This window comes from Heterocephalus glaber, unplaced genomic scaffold, assembly GCF_053883595.1.
Source record: "Heterocephalus glaber isolate CG9 unplaced genomic scaffold, H.glaber_assembly_v1.0 deba00001446, whole genome shotgun sequence".
In the NCBI taxonomy this organism is placed as follows: Eukaryota; Metazoa; Chordata; class Mammalia; order Rodentia; family Bathyergidae; genus Heterocephalus; species Heterocephalus glaber.
The window spans coordinates 5,846,078-5,865,947 of NW_028258298.1; the positions used below are offsets into that span (position 1 = coordinate 5,846,078).

A 19,870-nucleotide genomic window follows, 5' to 3' on the forward strand; every position below is an offset into this window, starting at 1 on the left:
CAGAAAAGGAGAGGTAATAAATATTATAGTTATATAAAACATTATGTTCTTCAATGTAGTTTGGTACCAAAAGCATCTTTCCAATAACATTCTTTTGTTTATACCACAGAAATTAATCTTTTGAAGATGACCAATGTAGACATATCACAGTAACATACTGAGTGTTTAAATGTCAATGATAACCAATGTAATCAATTTATAACATATTTAGAATTTAAATTTCAATGATAACCAATGTAATCAGTTTATAACATATTTAGAATTTAAACTTCAATGATAATGTAATCAATTTATAACATATTTAGAATTTAAACTTCAATGATAATGTAATCAATTTATAATAACATTGAGACAATATTTGTTGTGGTGTGTTTCCCATAAGATTATGAAAATTACTAGGGGGTCCCTTTAGTGAATTAAGACCAGAATGATTATTTTCTGGGTGGCCACTTCTTTATTCACCAAAGGGAGTACCCACAGTTTCTATTTACTTTGACAAACAAATAATATGAATATATATATCTTCTTATTTTACAACTGATTATTGCAATTTGATTATTCCATGTAGATGACAATACACATTACTTTTATAAAATAAATCTCGGTGGCACTTTGATCAATTAGCAACCTGGGAAGGATGGCATGCCTTTAATTTAATAACATATATCTGTAAGCCAATTTAATAATAAGTGAATATCTTTTAAGAAAAAAAAAATTTTTTTTTCAAAAGGTGAAAAGGAAAAGAGAAAAAAAAATTGAGCTCAACTGTACAAACACAGACAACAGACAAACATATAAGACAATTTATAAAATTAAAGTGCACTCAAATATATTTGGCCAAATTGAATTATAATATCCTTTTTATGATTATTAGAGTTATAATTGTATGACTGGTCAAAAACTTTGGAATAGTCAATTAACAGAAATCTCTTGAGACTAGAATCAGAAGGAATGAAAGCGCTTTTATACCTGTAAATATAAAAAGAGCATTTTGAAGTTGTCCCCCACCTTTATAAATTTTTTACCATAAATCTATAATTATTATTCCTCTGGGGGTATCATCGCAGTCCTGGACCCTGCTGTGGATTTGTTGGTTGTCGCTGGTGAGGTGGGTCCCTGAGGTGCAGCTGGCTCATTGCTTTCAGCCAGGGTGCTACCACTCATTCTGCGAGATGTTGGCCGTTCCACCAGCGTAACCCATGGTCTCACGTTCGGGGAGGGCAGCCACAAGGTTTTCTCATTATCTGTTAGGACACAGGCGAAACCTCTCCCCCAAGTTATTAAGGCAGGAGGAATTTTTTGACATATGGCCTTTTGTAATCTTAAAAACAAGTTTAATAATTTAGGTTCTAAGGTAGAGCAGACCACAGCTCCTTCCAGTCTTTGAGTCAACCAAATTGTATAAGAGGCATCACTTAAAATATTAAGAGGTTGGGGAGGGAAGTTTTCAATCACAAATAAAATGGCTAGCAACTCTGACCTCTGAGCAGAGTGGACTAAGGTCCAAGTAGGGAGCGTTCGGGGGAGAGATGACCACCCCTTTGCCAGGCCTCACGGAGAACTGTACCTACACTTTCCCATGCTATTAAGTTAGTTGTCCCTTCCTGGGGAAAAGATGGGACATACATTTGTATGTCTTTTAACACATCTATCACAGCACCCTTAGGTATTGGTTACATAGCTCAATTTAACAGCGACTTAAGTAATTTGGCAAAGTTACGCTGCTCTGATTACAGAGATTGACCCATAGTTATAACTCAGCAAAGATAGAAAATTACCCCCAGCTGGACACTCTTACCACCAGTGTCCCTCGTCCCAGTCCGGAAATTGTCCTGGGAGATCCATGTGTTTTCTCTTTTACTCCGAGTTTGTCTCACAGGCGAGTTCACTTGTGGATCTGATTCACATCCACGTTGCACGCCAGGGGAAGGGGATGTTACCAGAACCTCTGCAGTAAGTCCTAGTCTCCTGTGAGCCATGGCAGCACACGGCGAATTACAGGAAAGGTAGACAAATGAGACTGAGAAGAAGCTGAGCTTTGGGTCTGATCAGTGCTGCTCTGGGCAGCAAGGACTAGAAGCCCTAGCTTACAGCACCTTTTATTTAGTACATCCAAAGAAACAAATGTAACAAATGAATATGTAGATTTCAGTATCACATTGGGATGAACAAGATGTAACAAAAGACTGGGTGGGGGCGGTGGAAATCTAAGAACAATGAGGAACTATGCAGATGAAGATTTGGTTCCTCCCAGGCTGTCTCTTGCAGGTGTGGTCTTGTCCTGGAGCATTACAGCACCATGGGATCATTGAGATCTCCCTTGTGACCTGAGGCCAAAATGGAATTATGTCTTAGAGTGTTATAGCTGGCCTGTAGGCAGGAGAACTAGGCCTACTCGAATGATTTTTCCCTAGAATTATATAGCATTGCTCCCAACAATGATCCTCTGGATTTCTGCTGGGTCTGTTGTAATTTCACCCTTTTCATTCTTATTCCATGGATTTGGGCCTTTTCTTTCCTTTTTCTGACAAGGTTGGCTAAAGGTTTGTCAATTTTGTTGATTCTTTCGAAGAACCAACTCTTGGCTTCATTGATTTTTTTGTATCATTCTCTTAGTCTCCATTGCATTGATTTCTCCTCTGATCTTTATAATTTCTTCCCTTGTATGAACTTTGGGGTTGTCCTGCTCTTCTTTTTCTAGAAGCTTGAGGTTCAGCATCAGGTTGTTTAATTGGGCTTGGTCTGTTTTCCTAATATGCATATTCACTGCTATGAATTTCCCTCGTAAGACTGCTTTCATTGTGTCCCATAGATTCTGATATGTTGTATTGTCATTGTCACTTAATTGAAGGAACTGTCTGATTTCTTCTTTAATTTCCTCTGTGACCCATTGGTTATTCAGAAGTGTGTTGTTCAATTTCCACATGTTTATGAAATTTTTTGAGTTTCTTTTGCTATGGATCTCCAATTTCATTGCACTATGGTCTGATAATATACAGGGGATAACTTCAATTCCTTTGCACTTACTTAAACATGTTCTATGTGTGAGTATGTGGTCTATTTTGGAGAATGACCCACGTGCAGCTGAGAAGAATGTGTATTCTGAATTTGTGGGGTGGAAGACTCTGTAAATATCTGTGAAGTTCATTTGTTCAAGAGTTCGATTGAGTTCTAGTATTTCATTACTTATTTTTAGTCTAGTTGATCTATCTATTTGTGACAGTGGGGTGTTGAGGTCCCCCACTACAATTGTATTAGTGCATATATGACTTTTCATGTCCATTAGTATTTGTTTTATATAGTTGGGTGCACTAGTGTTTGGTGCATAGATATTTATGATTGTCATCTCTTCCTCTTGGATTCTTCCCTTTACAAGGATGTAGTGTCCTTCTTCATCTCTCTTAATCAGTGTTGGTTTGAAATCTACTTGATCTGCAAAGAGGATAGCTACTCCTGCTTTTTTTGTGTTCTTATCGCATGAAGTATTGTTTTTCACCCTTTACCTTTCAGTCTATGAGTTTCCTTTTGAATGAAGTGTGTTTCTTGTATGCAGCATATTGTTGAATTTTGCTTCTTGACCCATTCTGCCAGTCTCTTTCTTTTGATTGGTGAATTGAGACCATTAACATTGATGGTTATAACTGAAACGTATTGACTTGTCATTGCCATGACTTTTTCTTTTTGTTGGGTTCTCCCCCTTTCCATTTAATTTCTTGTCATGCCAGATGGGTTCATTCTGCTTTGCTTCCTGGGGTTGTGATCCTCAATGTCTGTTCCTAGGCTATTGTGTAAAATTCTTTGGAGTGCTGGTTTGATATTCACGAAGTTCCTAAGGTGCTCTTTGTCATGAAAGTATCTTATTTCTCCATCAATTTTGAAAGATAGTTTTGCAGGGTACATCAATCTGGGTTGGAGGCTGTTTTCTTTTAGGGCTTGGACTATGTCACTCCAAGCTCTTCTTGCCTTGATGGTTTGTGTTGAGAAGTCTGCTGTGATTCTGATGGGCTTTCCTTTGTATGTGATTTGTTTCTTTTCTCTGACTGCTTGTAGAACTTTGTTCTTCTGTTGAGTTTCTGGAATCTTAACAATTATATGCCTATGTGTAGATTTTTTTTTGATCAAGGCCAGCTGGAGTCCTATATGCCTCACTTATCTGTATGTCAAGCTCTTTTCCCCTGCTTGGGAAGTTTTCTGCCATTATTTCTGTGAAGAGATTTTTTATGTCATCTCCACTCTCTCCTGTTTCTTCATTGACTCCAATCAGTCTTATGTTATTCTTCTTTGCATCATCTAGCAGCTGCTGGATTGATTTCTCTTTTCCTGGTCACTAATTGCAATCTTATTTTCTATATCTGAAATTCTGTCCTCACATTGGCTCATTCTGCTGTGTAGACTTTCAATGGAGTTTTTCATGTCCTGGACATCTATTTGCATCTGTTTTATGGATTCCATTTGTTTCTTATGTTGGGATTCCATCATGTTCCTCAGCTCCTCTCTAGATTTATTAATCATGTCTTGCACTAGGGGCACAATTTCTCCTTTTATCTGAAAAATTATTTCTGATTTCATTTTTTCCAGATCCCCTTTTGTTGCCAGTTCAGTGGGTCCAGGTGTTTGAGTATCAGAGTGTTCCATCTCATTTCCCTTTGGGGTTGCTGTAGGTGATCTGGAAGTCTGGTTTTGAGACTTATTTACATGTTTTCTCATTTCGACTGGGGCAGGGGGCTGTTAGCACCTGCATGGATTACCTCCTCTTAGCTGGGAGAGGTGGGACAGGGGCCGGGAGCAGCGGTAGGGATGGTGACACAAAAGCCCTTTCCTGTGGGCTGGGAGCAGCGGGAGGGATGGTGGCCAGGAAGCCCCTTCCTCTGCACCAGGAGCAGTGGAATGGCGGCTCAGAAACCCCTACCTCTGGGCCAGGAGCTGCGGGACTCAGTACCTTGGTCTGGTGGTCTGATGTCCTCTGCGTCTTTGTAGTTTGGAATCAGATGGCTGCCTGTCTGCAGCTGGGTGATTTGGTGTCTTCCATGCAACTCGGGACCTCGGTAGGGCATGCACAGACCTGCCTGTCTGCAGCGTGCTGATTTGGCATGTTCTGCGGGACTGGGGACCTCAGTAGGGCGTGGGCAGACCTGCCTGTGTGCAGGAGGGTGATTCGGCGTCTTCCGGGTGACTTGGGACCTCGGTAGGGTGTACACAGACCTGCCTGTCTGCAGAGGGGTGATTCGGCGTGTTCCATGCCACTCGGGACCTCGGTAGGGCATCGGGCATTCACTGCTATGAATTTCCTGCATAGAACTGCTTTCATTGTGTCCCATAGATTCCTGTATGTTGTACTGGCATTTTCATTTACTTGTAGAAACTGTTTAATTTCTTCAATTACTTCTGTGACCCATTGGTTGTTCAAGAGGGTGTCATTCAGTTTCCATGTGTTTGTTGGGATTTTGCAGTTTCTTATGTTATTGATCTCCAGTTTTATTGCACTATGGTCTGATAATATACAGGGGGTAACTTCAGTTCTTTTACATTTACTTAGACATGTCCTATGAGCTAACATGTGGTCTATTCTGGAGAATGACCCGTGTGCAGCCAAAAAGAATGTGTATTCCAAATATGTGGGTGGAACAATCTGTAAACATCTATTAAGTCCATTTGTTCAATAGCTTGGTTCAGTTCTAGAATTTCCTTGTTAACTTTTTGTCTAGATGATCTGTCTATTTGTGATAGTGGGGTGTTGAGTTCCCCTACTACAATTGTGTTAGTGTTTATTTGGTTTTTCATGTCTATTAATATTTGTTTTGTATAGTTGAGGGAATTCATATTTGGTGCATATATATTTAGGATTGTCATCTCTTCCTCTTGGATTGTTCCCTTCACAAGGATGTAGTGACCATCTTTGTCTCTCTTAATTGGTTTGGTTTGAAATCTACTTTATCTGCAAATAAGATTGCTACCTCTGCTTTCTTCTGGGTTCCTGTGGCGTGGAGAACTGTTTTCCATTGTTTTACTTTCAGTCTATGAGTTTCTTTTGGAGTTAGGTGTGTTTCTTGTATATAGCATATTGTTGCATTTTCCTTTTTAATTCATTCTGCCAGTCTATTTCTTTTGATTGGTTAATTGAGGCCATTAACATTGAGGGTTATAATTGATAGATATTGATTTATCCTTGTCATGATGTTTTACTTTTGTTGGCTCTTTTATTTATTATTTTTCCCCCTTTTCCTTTAGTGTCTTACCTTGCCTGGTGGCTTCCCTCTGTTGGGCCTCATGAAGTTGTGGCCTTCATTGCTTTTTTCTAGGATATTGCTTAGAATTGCTTGTAGTGCTGGTTTGGTGTTCATGAAATTTCTCAGGTGTTCTTTGTCCTGGAAGTATCTAATTTCCCCATCAATTTTGAAAGATAATTTTGCAGGATAGAAAAGTCTACGTTGGAAGTTATTTTCCTTTAGAGCTTGAACTACTTCACTCCAGGCTGTCCTTGATTTGAGGGTTTGTATTGAGAAGTCTGCTGTGATTCTGATGGGCATTCCTTTGTAGGTGATTTCTTTTCTCTAACTGCTTGTAGGATTTTGTTTTTCTGTTGGGTTTCTGGGATCTTGACTATTATATGTCTAGATGTAGATTTTTTTTTGATCATTGCTAGTTGGAGTTCTATATGTCTCACTTATCTGTATGTCCAATTCTCTACCTCTGTCTGGGAAGTTTTTCACTATTACTTCTGTGAACAGTTTTTTAATGTCAATTGTGCTTTCTTCTGTTTTTTCCTGAACTCCTATCCATCTTATGTTATTCTTCTTTGCATCGTCTAGCAGTCGTTGGATCGATTTCTCGTGGTCCCTTACTATTTTTTTTTATTCTTAAATATGGTTTAATACTCTTCTCCATTTCTGTACATCACAACACCAAGATTTTGCAGCTTAGGGTCTCTCTGCAGAGGCTATAGAGAATGCAAAGGCTATGGTTTTCACCCCCTCTTATTTATGTGTTTGTATGTGTAAGTATAATACATATCAGTATATATTGATACACACATCAATATATAATGCAATATGTATCACCGAAGAGAACACATTGATTAAAGAAATACAAAAATTTGGCATCATTTCCAAACTTAAATAGTAAAAATAAAGACTACAAAAGGAGCTACATACCCTAAATGTATCATGTGTAACAACAAGCATATTCAAAAATGTAAATTTACATCCAATTTCTCTGGTCTTGTCATATCACATTAGGCCCATTTACAATGGCAAAACCCTAAGGTACTGCTGTGAAGAGAGCATGTTTGCTTGCTCATGGGTGTTCTGCAAATAAACAGCAGAGCCCAAAGCAAAAGCCTGTTCCGGTGAAACCTCCCACGTCGGTGAACACCAAAGAATCAACTCTTTTCACTGGGGTTGAGACATCAGGTTACACATTGACAGACAGTAATTTGGACCTCAGAGTACAGTGTAAGAACCAGAGGCTTTACATTTAAGACATATTCCCTTCATTCAAGTGAAACAGGACTATTGGAACCATAGGCAGGTCTGTAACCTGGGAACAAGGAGCTGGTTCAGACCAGTAAAGCTACGAGTGACTGAGTCAAGTCAGCAAAGAACAGCAGTCAGGCACTAAAGTGTTAAAAGTACCCAATTTGAAAACCAAATGCACCCCTCTATCCTGTCAGCGTGGGGGTGATACCAACTGACTTTAAAAACCTTTGGTCCTTCAAAGTCCATTTGGTATGTATCTTTTTCCATTGCTACCACTGGGCACATCCCACATGCTTTGTTTACTGTCACCACCTTGAGGACACCTTGACCTTGCATGTCAGCCAGCCCGAATTATGGCCCAACTGCAAAGCATAAACTTCAGGTTTTCAGGTCAACTTTTGGATCCAACATGGTTTTAGTCCATGGTGCCAGAAGCTGCGTCCCATCCCTTCCTGCCCCTGTTCTTCCCACCCTCCTCCCATCATTTCTCACGTGAGAAGTGCTTGTTAAGTCCCACATTTGAAACAGATGCTCCAACCCCACAAGGGGTTCATAATTACATGCACAGTCATACATGTCTGTTGTTCTTGTGAAAATATTGTAGTTCATTTAAAAAAATCAAAACATTCACATAATCTCATGCCACCCAACACCCTAAGGAAACATGACCACCTCCCTTTTACCAAAGATACACCCAAGCAAAATAAAATAATCTTTAAATTTTTTTTGCTTCCACTTAAATTGCATGTTTTATTTCTCCCAGTCCCAGCAATAGCACAGAAGCCCCATCATATCCATCCCAAACCAGTTTTTAGAAGGCTGAGATTATGAGGACCCTTGTCAAAGCAAGTGAGTGATACAAAGGCTCCCAAAGGCTGGGCACAGATGTGTCTGTCAATCAGATGTAAGTAAACAGTGGACTGCCCCCGATGCTTCCTGAGTCAGCTTGACATCGCAATGCAATCTGCATCCTTGAAACTGACAGTCTGGGGAGGGGTGTGAGGGAGTGAGGTTGAGATTGCTTCCTATTAGCTCACCCTTTCAACATTAAACAGAGACCAGGAGAGAAATGGTTCCGACATTTCACCACATATATTTCTTCTTATGCGGTCTAAGCTGAGAATGCCATGTAAATGGGTCACTGCAAAATGCAGCAATTGAATTTTTCTCCAATCAAAATCAGAAACAAAACAGAATGATCTCACTTCTATTAACTTTTGAAGGTTTACAGCAGTTAAAGTATTTTTGCTTCTATGTATGAAGGTTAAAAAAATCATTTTTTTTTCATAAAATACAAGAGCAACCAATTTTACCATCGAGTAAAAGTAAAAACTGGGATTCTTTTTTAAATTAGTCCAAAGTGGCATTTAGGAACTTAGTTGTAGGCTGCTGTGCTGACACCATGACAAACCAAAGTATAGGGCTGGTCTGGTATTGTTTCGGTTTTCTTTTTAGTATCCAATGCTCACAGATTAAGTTCTGGAAATGTTCCAATTGTAAGGCAGGGATCTGTTTGGATTCCACCACAGGTATGCTCCTTGGGTTGGATGCTGGAGGGTGAGCCACATTTTGCCAGACCCATGTCGACTACCTAGTAGTCATCAAGGTCAAAAAATTCATCATCTCCTCCTTGGTATTCCATTCCCTGGAAATCTACTCAGAACCACAAGATACCTCCAATTCCACCAAATCCTTTCACAAATTGGGATCCTTCTTGTGACTTATCTGTGACAATTTCCAAAGTAGCTCCAAATTTTTTATAGTTGTTTGCAAACCATTCTAAAAGGGGCATGCTTTCAATCAGCTCATGTTCCTGTCCTGTCTCTTTGTCTGTGAAATGAGATTTATCCTTCTCTTGTTCTGGTGTTAAATAGAGAATTTTCTCTTCTTCTGTGCCTTGGCAATGAAGAACATATCTCATTATATCCAGATTTTCATAGACTATTAGAATCTCTACAGCTCCCATTTCCAAAGCTTTTAGTGTATCTTCAACTCCAAAACAGTACTTGCCCATGTCCTGGCTAATTTCATCAAAGTATCGTCCTATTAATTTCTTCTCTTGAATGAATTTCACGTTGGAGAGGACTTCAGTAGATAACTCAATAGCTTAGTTGAATCCATTTTCACCACCATAGGATATATCAACTAACTTTAAAACTTTCGATTGCAACCTCGGATCAAACATATCAGATTGACTTAGTTCAGTTTTAAAGTCAGCTGATCCAGCTAAAACAAGACCAGCCACATTCACTTTGTCCCCAGAAATAAACAGTTGTACAGCAGTTTCTGCTACTTTCTGAACATAGTTATGTCGCTTTTCCATTCTTAAATGGGCAAAACGCAAGGCTGACTGACCTCCTCTACCATGTTTCTTTGGAAGATCCACAGTGAATTTGTGCAGGACTTCTCTTGTATTTCCTTGGAGTGTGCCAAAAAGTGCACCACTACCATCTATTACAATGAAGCCAAACTTGCTGTCATCTGAAAGTAGTGCTGTAAGAGCCTCTGTATGGAATTTGTTGTCACACAAATACAATGATGTATTAATTGGTTTGAAAGGCTCAAAGTCAATGTTGACTTTCTTTTCCTTTCCTTCTTCTGTTACAATTGTTCCACAGTAAACAACCAGATCATTTGGAGGTACTTTGTTATAAAGTTTGAGTCTTTGTTGTACAGATGTAATGGCTCCCAAGACTGAAAGGCCGTTTACTCGTGACTTAATGTTAGATGCAGTTCCAAACTCATCTGCTAACATTTTTGCCACTCGTGAAATCTGGTCTTTGGGAGGAATGCTCAATGATATCATGCTGGTGCCACTGCTATGCCAGGGACTTGGAATCTGGAGGCTCTTCAGTGGGAGATGCTATGCCAGGACAACAAAACAGATCACTCTAAAGTCCGCGGGCCGCCTCCAAGCTCTTAATGAGCTTCTTGATCTTCCAGATCTCCACGTTCCTGTCGGCAGCACTGGGGTCGTCTGCCATCTTCTCGCCTCCTCCTCGGTAAGGGCCCAGTCCTGGGCGGCAGCGGCTGCTCCTCCCCTGTTGCGGCTCCGCGGGGGCTGCGGCTCTGACGTAGGACAGCTGCATGTGTTGCAGTCTGCTCACATGGGGCCTGTGATATCACTTCCTGTACCAGAGGCCGAGTGGCCCCTTACTATCTCTATTTTCATGGCCTCTAACCATGATCCTGTCTTCTATATCTGATATTCCATCTTCAGATTCCCTTATTCTGCTGTGGATACTTTCAATGGAGTTTTTAATCTCCTGAATATCTGTTTAAATCTGTTTCATGGATTCCATTTCTTTCTTATGTTGGGCAGTCATGGTTTCCATTTCTTTCTTATGCTGGGTATTCATGGCTTCCAGCATGTTTCTGAGCTCATCTATTTTTTTTTTTTTATCTGTTTCTGTTCTAGATCCTCTAATCATGTCTTTCACTCTGCTCACCATCTCTGTAGATAGCTGGGAGATTATTTCTGCTTTGAATTTTTCTAGAACCTCATTCATCTGTTTTGTTACTTCCTGTGCTATCAGTTCAGGGTATCCAGGTGGCTGGTTATGGGACTTTTCCATCTCATTTCCCCCAGGATTTACCCTTGGTGGGGTGGAAGTCTGAGTTTGTGCCTTGCTTAAATGTCTTCTCATTTTTGTTTTTGGTACTGTCCTTGGTTTAACTCCTGGGTTGATAGTTTGAAATTGCTTATTGTAGGTATCTTTCTTGCTTGTAATTAGAACCCTTATGGAATGATTGCTTCTCAGAGGTGTCTTCCAGTTATAGCTGGTCTTTAAGTTTTGAGTCTCTAATGACTCTAAGGCTATCTCATTTTCCTTATACTAGGAAGGTTCATTGACTAGATCAATAACAACACCTTAGCCCAAGTGATAGAATCAGCAACACCATTTCATCAAGTACATCTTCAAAAATGACATTTTGTGGTCGTTATTAATCTATCACCTTTAGCTGTGTGAATTAAATCAAGATCGAGGACCAACACAACATATAGTAAATAAACTCTTCACTATAACACTTTACCCTTTGGGATGGGGAGTTAGAAGGGGTTGGGGAGGGAGGGATAGATGGGATGAAGGATAGGGGAAGGTTAGCAGTGTGGCCAGAGGACACAGGTGAGAAGGAAAAAGAGAATAATAGGAAAATAAAGAAAAACTCTGAATGAGGACCAAAACAGGGACAGAAAGGGAAGATGAACAATGTGGGAGAGCAAGAGAGTGAGTGTAAGAGAGAGAGAAAGGAAAGAGAAAAGAAAGAAGAAAAGAAAGAAAAAAAGGAGAGAAAAACAAATATTTTCAAAGAGTAGGGAAAAAAATTAAAGACAAGAGGAGCAAAAGAAAAGAAAAGAGAAAAACAAAATAATAAAACCAATTTTGGGAATAAAAATAACCATGAAGATGAAGGGCCTCTTTCAGGGTATGTCTCTGCTGTCACAATAGACAACGTGGGTTGCAATGTCCAGATATAAGTCAATGAGTCTCAGCAAGCTAGTCGCAAACCCATGAGATTCAAGCAGATTTCTGGCTGCAAGTCCCAAGTTGAGCTCCTTGTCCTCCTGTAGGGTTGAACTCTGCAGAGTTGCATTGCAGATTCCAGCTGCCCTTCCCCTGAAGATAGTCCCGGTCCTGATGGGAGGTGAAGATGACTCCAACTTACCCAGTACAGTGGTCTGGTGGCCCGGTGTCCTCTGCGTCTTTGTAGTGTGGAACCAGGTGGCTGTTCAGAGAAGAGGCCAGAGGAGCGGGGAGGTGAGGGTGTGTCCAGTGGATTGCTGTCGGGGCGCCGGCTGATTAGGCGTGTTCCCTGCGACTCTGACCTTGGTACGGTGTCCACAGACGTGATGTAATTGTTATCTCTTCCTGTCCGCTTAAACTGAGTTGTCTGCTTACCCAATAGGTAGTGACCTTCTTTGCCTCTTCTGATCAGTTTTGGTTTAAAGTCCACTTTACCTAAAAATAGGATGGCTACTTCTGTTTGTTTTCATGTTCCCACTGTATAAAAATGTATTGTTTTTCATCCTCTGATATTTTTAGTCTATCAGTTTCTTTTTGGGTTAAATGTGTTTCTTGTATACAGCATACTGTTAGATTTTTGTTTCTTGATCCATTCTCCCAATCTGAGTCTTTTAATTGGGGAATTGAGGCCGTTCACATTGAGACTTATTCCTGAGAGGTACTGACTTTTTCCTGTCACTGCATTGTTTTTTTGTTGCTGATTTCTTTTTTACCCTTCCATTTAACTGCTCACCCTGCCTGGTGCATTTGTTCTTTTTGACTCTTTGGCATTGTTGGCTTCGTTGCCTCTTTCTAGGATGTCCTTGATCATTTTTTGGAGTGCTGGTTTGGTGGTCTTGAATTTCTTAAAGTTATCTTTGTTGTGGAAATAACTTATTTCTCAATTAAATTTAAAAGATAGTTTTGCAGAATCAACTTTAAAAAATAGTTTTGCAGAATATTCTGCATCTATGGATCCATTTTTCACGTGCTCTTATTGTTTATAAGGTATATTTGAATAATTGGTCTCTGACAGCTGCCCTCTCTTTTAGTACTGACACTCTGTCCTCACTTTGGTAACTTTTGCTAACCATACTTAATAGAATGTTTAATGTCCTGAGTTTCTATTTGGCACCTCTTCATCAACTCCAGTTCTTTGCTAAAGTCGTCATTCCTATTTCCTATATTTTATTTAGCTCAGCTAACTTTTTATTAGTACCTTCTTTAAGCTCACCAATCATTTTGTTTAATATGTCCATAATCTGTTTAGTTATGTCTTCTTTGAGCTTGCTGAACACCTTATTGATTTTGAAAAATCTCCTGTATCCTCTTGAATAATTCAGCTGTGTGGCTCTTGATTTCATCCCCCTTGCTGCCCCATGGATCAGCTTTGAGAGAGTTGGGAGATTTGGGAGGCATTCTGTTGCATTGTCTTCTCATATTTGTATTATTTTGTTAGTTTTGTGCAGAGGTTTGGGAGTTGATTACAGTGGAAGACTTTGTTGCTAGTATGGAGACCTCTTCTGTTATATCTGCTTTTCAGTGGTGCACTCTGGGTGTGGCTAACTCAAGAGCCGACCACCATCATTTATTTGAGAGGGAAGCTTCAGTGTATTTGGCGCAGCAACCTATTCTCTAGGAATGGACCACAGTATTGTCAATTGTACAAAGACAATCCCAATGTTGGCACACAGAGGAAATCAATTAATAGCAACAACTATGTAGGCACCTTGGCAATAGCAATAAAATCAGCAATAGTAATAGAATCAAAGACAAACTGGATATTTACATACCCTAGTAATCAGTATTGTGTCACCTTAACCATAGAAAAGAGAGATTTATAATTATAGTATAAAAACTAAGACAAACCAAATATTGACATAAATATCTACTAAATGCAGCAACTATACCTCCACAGAACAATGTTCAACAGTAATAGCATAGAGTTCACTATCTAAAGATTCAGAAAGCTTAATGGTTAATACTAGTAAGGATAAAGGAGGTAGGGAACTGGAGAATTTTAAAAAGCAGCATTTGAAATATTAATCAATAGGAGGAGAGAAGGAGGAGTAAAGAATGAGATAAAGGATCCTATTAAGGAGAGACAGGCATGTAGCTCAGTGACGTAGCACCTGCCTGGCAGGCACAAGGCCCTGAGTTCTATTCCCAGTACCCGCCCCCAAAAAGGATCCTACTGAAGAGTAAAAGGAAATTAATAGTATTAGATAAAAGTAACTTTCCACTGCCTGCCTCGCAAGCTAAGGACCCAAGTTCGATCCCTGGTACCAAAACAAAACAAAACAAACAAACAAAAAGTAACAGAAAAGAACAAACAAGGAAAAAACAGACAAAAAAAATGAAAAAAGAATTAAAAGCATAAAAGAAAATAAAGAAAGAAAAAGGAAAAAAAAACGGGAAAAAACCCAAAAACCCAGAGCCCCAAAAACCAATGATGGAAAAAGAAAAAAAAAACTGAATAAAACAATTTGTCTGTCTTTTCTTTTCTTTTCATTCTTTTTTCTTTTTTTTTTTTGGTGCTGGGGATCAAAGTCGGGTCCTTGTGCTTGCGCAGCAGGCGGCGAAACCACTGAGCTAAATCCCCAGCCCTTGTCTGTTTTTTCAAGCGAGTGGTTTCTTTCCAGGATATACACTCTTGGAATCCAGTAAGTCATAAGTTTTTCTACCTAGATTTATGGCCTGTGGGTTTGTGATGTACCCCCTGCTCCAGAGGCCTCTCTGTTCAAACATCCTAGCTGAAGTTTGTCCTTGCTCATGTTAGGAGATAGGGAAAGCAATCAGACCAGTAGTCTCTGCTGCACGTAGGAGGAGGATAAAGGCTCATGCAGACTGCTGGACTTGATGACAATATTTTCAGATCCAGCCATCTCTGAAAACCCTACTCACTTGTGCCTGGCTTCTCACAATGGATGGTGGGGCCTATGTCCTTCCTGGCCTGAGCTTAAACTTCTCAGGGGGTCTACATCTGGCCCATAGCCTCTCCATACCTGTTTCCTGTGGCCATCTTTCACACAGTCACTGTGGGAGGGTAACACTGGAAAGCCTGAAGCAGGATTGTTCTGTGGTTGTTCTGTGGCTCAGTCTCAAATAATCCTTTCCCCAAATAGATCCTGATTAAACACTGTGGCAATATGGCAGGCACTGCACTGGGTTTATTTCCAACTCTAGTCTGCTGTGAAGGAGTCACTTTTGAGTAAAATCTCACACTGTTTTTGTAGTTTATGAAAGCCGTGGACTCTACTTGGGGTAGCGCTCCTGGCCAAGTCCATCATTTCTTCTTGGAGATGCTGACTCTGGGGCTTACCATCTCTCCCAGGGCACTAGTCTCATCCATGATCAGGGGGTGGGTTGGTCAGGACCTCTGTTGCCTGGTACTAAGGGAAACAAAATGCAGAGTGGCTTTGGCCAGGCATGGAATACATGGTTATAGAGTTGGCCAGGGGCAAACACTGTATGGGCAAATTTTGTCCTTGTGGGGCACAGAGGTGGGTTCTGTCCACCTAAAACATTTATCTCATATAGTGACTCTATCTCTGGCACTGCTTTCTCCCTTGAGATCTATTTTGTCTGACACCAACTTCAGTTTTCCTTCAGTTAGTATTTGCATTCTCCCCCTCCTTTCCTTCCGTGTTTGTGTGAATGTGCGCGCATGTGGGTGCACATCAAGGAGGGATCCCACAGCCTCTTTCATTTTAAGCAAGCAATCAACCATTGAGCTATGTCCCCAGCCTGAAATTTTTTTATTTTGTGATTGGTCAAGAGAAACTTCCTTTCTTCTTGAACTGTCAATGGCCATTCCAGTTTTCAGGTACTAGAGATAAAACTCTTATGAACAGCCAAATCTTTACATGGACATATGCTTTCATTCTCCTTTGGTAAATACCTAGGAGTAGAAGGCCTGAGGCATATGAAAGGTACCTATTTAAAGTTTAATGCCAGGAATGGTGGCCTACACCTGTCATCTCAGCACTTGGGAGGCTGAGGTAGAAGGATCGCCATGAGTTCGAGGCCAGCCTGAACTACATAGCAAGCCCTTGTCTCAAAAAAAACAAAAACAAACAAACAAAAATTCTCAAGAAAATGCCAAAGTTTTCCCAGGTTGATTGTACCACCTTATATAGCATGTAAGTATATTCACCTTTAAGTAATTTAAGTTTATGACATATCTTCTCTTAGGCTTCTATTTTGGCGGGCCTAAGACTCCATCATCAGGGATTTGAATCCAGAGCCTTCATCCTGAGGTCCATCCCTAGCCATCCCTTTTTATATTTTTTATTTTGAGACGGGGTCTTTCTAAGTTGCTAAGTTGCCCGGGCTGGGTTCAAATTTATAATATTCTTGCCTCAGCCTCCCCTAGTGCTGGGATTGTAGGATCACACCAGTACACCCAGCTGTCTCCCATACTTTGTACATCTTTAAATAGAAACTCAGTAGTTTAGTATCTTGCAGAACTTCTCAATGGAGATAAGTTTAATGCACACTTATCTACCAGTGTTTCCACTTTGGCTGTACATTTTTTAATGGTCATAGCTTTTAACAGGTAGATTAGATTATATCATGGAGAACCCAGAACTTAGTTTCTTCTTTTCAAATCTAATGTTAATTTTGTCTTATTTGCACTGTTTATCTCTCCAGCATCAAGTAATCTGAAGTAGGGTAGCACCATCCATCACTTGTTATTGACATTCAAACAGAATGCTTTTTAAAATTTAGCATTGAGTTGGCACCACATCCCTAGCCTGTCGCCATGGCTGCCTAAAAACTAGTGCTGATCTGGCAGGGAGAGAGTGCCTGGAGCCTAGAGAACTGCTTCATTGGCTGGTAAGATACAAACTTGAGCCTGGCGGCCCATGAGGAGGCGAAGCATGGCGGGCAGACACTGAGAGATGCTGGCTATGAGTGTGACATCTGCTTCACCTCAGTGCAGAAAAGAGCAGCCTGGACTGGCTAGACAGTACTGGATGCCACTGAGCAGATGTGGCTGCCAGTGGTGTGAACTTGATGCCTCAATGACCGGCCTTAATAAAGCAGAAACTGCTTCCAAGCACAGAGAGGCTCAGGTAAAGATCTGGAGGTGCTCCTATGATGTCCCACCACCTCCAATGGAGTCTGATCATCCCGTCTACAGCAACATCAGTAAGGTGTGCAGACCTCACTGAAGATCAGCTGCCTTCCTGTGAGTCTGCAGGACACTATTGTCAGACTCTGCCCTTCTGGAATAAAGAAACTGTTCCCACATCAACGAGGGGAAACAGGTCCTGATTGCTGCCCACAGCAGCAGCCTTCGGGGCACAGTCCAACGTCTAGAATGTCTGAAGAAGCCATCCTGGAGCTGAACCTGCCAACTGATATCCTATTGTCTACGTGTTGGATAAGAACTTAAAGCCCACCAAGCCCATGCAGTTCCTAGAGAATGAAGAAACCATGTGTAAAGCCATGGAAGCTGTGGCTGCCCAGGGCAAGGTCACGAAGTGAAGGCCAGCAGCCTACCACCCCTGTCCATCATTCCTCCGTACCTCTCCCCCACACCTGTCATATTGACCACGGCTGTAGGCACCTGGTGTTGTAGTTACAGATGGGGACCAGGGGCTCCCATTTTCATTTCAGCATTTTGGCTCCTGCACTTACTCCCTTGATAGAATCTAGTCAGAATAGTACCTCTAGGACACAAGTTCTCAGTCCAAGCCCAGAGAAGACTCTTCTTATCCAGGACAGTTGAGAGGCAGTAACTGTTTTTTCCTAGTGCTTCTGCTTTGTTCACTAAGGAAGTGCTTGAGTAGGGGACAGGGAGGAACCATGCCAAGGCATGACCAACGAGGAGAGGCCAGAGAGCATATTGTGCTCCCAGGGGCCAGCCCTGTGCTCTCTTACAGTGAGGTCATGGTTGCAGAGCTCTAGTCATTGCAGTGGGAGATGAATGTAACCTGCATGTTGATTAAAAACAGTTTCCTCCCTCACCCTAGAGAAGCTGGCCCCAGAAGGTTGGGATTACTCCTGAATTAAGTATATGTGTTAAATTTTTCTACCAAAAACAAGTATCTAAACAAAAACCCTTCTGGAGTTACTACTGGTGGCTGAATAGCTCCACATGTGGTCACCAGAAAATAAGCTATTCCTCACACCAGTACAGGATAAATTCTGAGCTCTATGGAGCAGGAATGCATCCTGCTGTGTAGCTTAGGGTCCCTCTGCCTTATTTTGGTGGCAGTGAAAATGCCTCTTGACCATGTCCAAGTGTGTCTTTCACTGTGTCTGATTTCTGAATCACATTCCAGTTGGCTTGGTCCTGCCACTTTGGCCCAATACTCATTTTGAGTATAACTGTAAGTAACTAGGTCTTTTTTCCAAATCAGTAAAATAAAGGAGTTATGTGCAATAAAAATAAAAACAATTCAGCATTAATGATGTTAGTTGTGATATCTTTTTGAATACAGTTTCTATTATCTCATGAAATTTCTCCTTGTTAAAAAAATCTAGTATTTTATAAAATTGAGTAGCTGCTTAAGGCTTTCTGCTATTAATTGAATTTTGCTCTACAATGCATTATCTGATGTGCTATGAAATATGAATTCCTGGTGACACTTTTTCTAAATCCAAAGGTTTTAATGAATATGAATTCATTGGTGTCTAACATGGTATGGCTCCTCTTGAGGGGTTTTCCATGTTGATTGTAAATTTTTTTCCCATTGGTATTAGTATTCATATGTAAAGTCCTGGCTAAGAATTGAGAGAAGGCTTTAATACATTTTGTATTCATAATTCATATGACATGTACAATAAGCCATATGATTGGAGAGAAGTCTTCTCCACTCCTGTACATTTATGGGGTGTCCTTCCTCGATGAACATTCTAATATTTAATGAAGTATCACTTCTGACTGAAGATAGTGGCATGTTCATCATCTTTATAGGGTACCCTGCAAATACAAAATTTCTCATGTTGGGTGAAATCTGATTTGCCACTGAATGCTTTCTTACCTTTCTTATATGCATAAGATTTATCTCTACCCAAAACTCCTGCAGTGAGTCTCTAGTACCCACCTGCCCAGTATGGGACGCAGGCCTGAGAAAAAAATACACTAAGAGACAGAACTAAGATAGAAAGTGGGATGCCAGGATGACCAATGCCAGTGCAACCGACAAAGGCTCTGGACAGTCCCAGGTGTTGACTTTAATTGGCAATCAATTGGGGTAAAGAGGACATGGTTTCTATGGAAATTAATGTAAATAAGGATCAGAAAGGACAAGAGAAAGCATTCTCAAATTAGGAACCAAACGGACAAAATATATTGTTGTAATTAGAACATTGTCCTTCCAGTCTGAAGGTTTTAGTTGTGGTAGTGGAATATGGGTGCGAGTTACTCTGACCTTGGCTTGTAGGCTTCGGCCAGACTCACTTCTATAAACAAGCCAATTGTGGGGTTAACTCTTCACAGCCTGCTTTGGGCATAATCAATATTACAGTCCTCTGCAATCTCTAGTATGACTACTTAGTATCTAATGAGGCCTGCGTTCTTTATAAAAGCTTTCTCAGCTGGACGTGATGGCACATGCTTATAGTCCCAGCATTCTGGTAGGCTGAGGCAGGAGGATCACAAATTCAAACCCAGCACATGTATCACTTCCTTACTTGTTTAATTTATTTATTTTCTGTGTTGAGGATCAAATCCAGTGCCTTTCAAGGTAAATACTCAACCTCTGAGCTACATCCCACCGCAAAATTTATTGCTTTTATATGATTTCTTAAATGTAGCATGAGGAGTAGGATTCAAGAGAACACTTGGTACACTAGAGAGGTAACTTAGTGGTAGTGCATTAACCTATGAGTTATTGCTTTGGGCTAAAGGTTTTTCGACATTCATTACATGTATAC

At 40.6% G+C, this 19,870-nt stretch overlaps 2 pseudogenes; one reads left to right on the top strand and one right to left on the bottom strand.

Moving 5' to 3' along the window:
* Window positions 1-8,067: 8,067 nt before the first annotated feature.
* Window positions 8,068-10,499, bottom strand: LOC147827418 (eukaryotic peptide chain release factor subunit 1-like; annotated as a pseudogene).
* A 6,246-nt stretch (window positions 10,500-16,745) lies between these two features.
* On the top strand, window positions 16,746-17,797 carry LOC101714123 (phosphoglycerate mutase 1-like; annotated as a pseudogene).
* Window positions 17,798-19,870: the final 2,073 nt, after the last annotated feature.